Here is a 1,996-nt window from a genome sequence, read left to right as displayed (position 1 = left end):
AAAATCAAGTAATTATCTTACAATTTGAAAATAATCATGTTATTGGATGGGGACAATCATTACCATATCAGTAAGATCAAATTTTATGAGCCAAAACATTTTGTGGTAATGATCCTAATCCAAAACATACCAAAAACTCGAAAAATCTACCATCTAATGATCCAACTCGTCGAGCTAGGCTATGGACTCGTCGAGTTCATGTTCATGCGAGCCATCTCGTCGAGTCCACTCATGGGACTCGTCAAGTCCAACAGTCAGAAAGCAATTTTCTAGTTTTTTTCAACTTTGAACCATCAACCAAGCAACAATATAACAGAAAACTACCCATGACTCTAATACCACTGTTGGGTTTTAAGTACTATAACACTCATATGGTGAACATACAACCCTAATGCTTTGGATCTAAGTTTTCTCTAGTTATACATGAAACAAAAAATTATCCAAAGCATGAATCCTATCTAGCATACAAATATGGTACATGAATCATAAAAAGTAGTTAGAACCTCTTATTTGTGGCTTGTAGTTGTTGGCCTTTCAAGAGCTTAGCACCTCAAGTGTGAAGCCTCAAACAAATCACAAACACCATGAACAAATGAAGAATAATGAGAGAGAGTTTAGGAGGCACTAAAATCGTCCATGCTCTTCTTAGAACACAAGTGTGTCGATTTTAGGGTTTAGGAGTTACTTTTATAGTGTCGAATTCCTAAGGTTTAACTTGTAAACCCTAGTCCATTTACTTAAGCCTTTAAGTAATCCAATAATCCATATGATGGGCCTTTTGGACTAACTCTCCATGGACTCTCACATATATTTAGTCCAACCCTAATAAACATGGATCATTGGCCCAAACTATAAGTATTATCAATTGACTTAATCAATCCCCGTTAATTTATTCAGTCTCTTTTGATCACTAAATTAATTCTTGATCAATACTAATTAAATAATATGATTCCTCAATTAATATATTATTCATATAATATATTAATAAATCATAAATAACCTCTTTCTCAAATATTTGTACTATCAGATTGTTCTAGTGAAGGCAACCCAAAATGGACCATGCTACTCTTGGGTCAAGTACATACCAATTATAGTTATGGGCTTAGACACCTAATCCAACAAATCTGTTGGTCTCTTCTCACTGCATCGGTCTCATCATGTCATTTCTCCAAAGTCTCCATGAATCTAGTTAGCGTGGACTCTAAATCAACCTTCTTTTCAGGTGGTGGTTGCTCTTTTTGATAAAATCCTCGGCCAGTTTGCCTATACTTCTCTTCTTTTCACTTCTTATATTCATCATATGGCAACCACTCTTTATTTGGATTCCTCCAATCTTCATCGTATTTATCTACATTTGAGTAACAAACTTGAGCCTTCTTATTCCTGTTTCCATCAAATTGGCAATCTTTTGACAAATATGGCCCATTTTCACAACCCACTCAAATAGCATGTATGGATTGGTCCATCTTTGTTATTCTTCGGTCCATAGTATTTAGCATAGCTAAAACAACTTCCATATCCTCAGAAGTGTCACTCCCAATTCCTTTAGCTCTATCATGTTGAGGATTGTGATATTCACGCGAATGCTTAGAAAAAATTTCAATTAATTCCTTGATTTCATAAAATATTGCTACTTCTTGTTGCTCATCTAAATCGTTTTGGGGACAATTTCTTATTAATCCCTTGTAACGCTCCCAAGCTTTGTATAGTGACTCACTCAGTTGTTGCTCAAATTTTGATATGGCCATTTTGAGTTTAGCAACTTTAGAATGTGGGAAAAAATGTTTTAGGAATTGTTCACGCATCTGCACCCAAGTAGTAATTGAACCGAGTAGAAGTGCCTTCAACCAATCTTTTGTAGCTCCCTTAAAAGTGACAGGAAGCATTCTTAGTAATACTGTTTGAAGAGGCCTTAAGATCAATCAATTTATCAAACAATTACAGAAAATAAGAACAAGAGGAGTTCACGAAGAAAAGCTTTCACTAAGAAAGATAA

The 1,996-nt window shown here is 35.0% G+C and overlaps 1 non-coding gene across 1 annotated transcript; it reads left to right on the top strand.

Annotated features, from left to right (window-relative positions):
• The first annotated feature begins 1,650 nt into the window (after positions 1 to 1,650).
• On the top strand, positions 1,651 to 1,757 carry LOC145071620 (small nucleolar RNA R71). Its single transcript, XR_013690625.1, has one exon. It is a non-coding gene; the product is annotated as a small nucleolar RNA R71 (small nucleolar RNA).
• The last annotated feature ends 239 nt before the right edge of the window (positions 1,758 to 1,996 follow it).

Source organism: Lactuca serriola, chromosome 8, assembly GCF_051521515.1.
Source record: "Lactuca serriola cultivar US96UC23 chromosome 8, Lser_US96UC23_V15, whole genome shotgun sequence".
Classification (NCBI taxonomy): Eukaryota; Viridiplantae; Streptophyta; class Magnoliopsida; order Asterales; family Asteraceae; genus Lactuca; species Lactuca serriola.
Note: the sequence above shows the minus strand (reverse complement) of the source record. Positions and strands in the feature narration are given on the sequence as shown.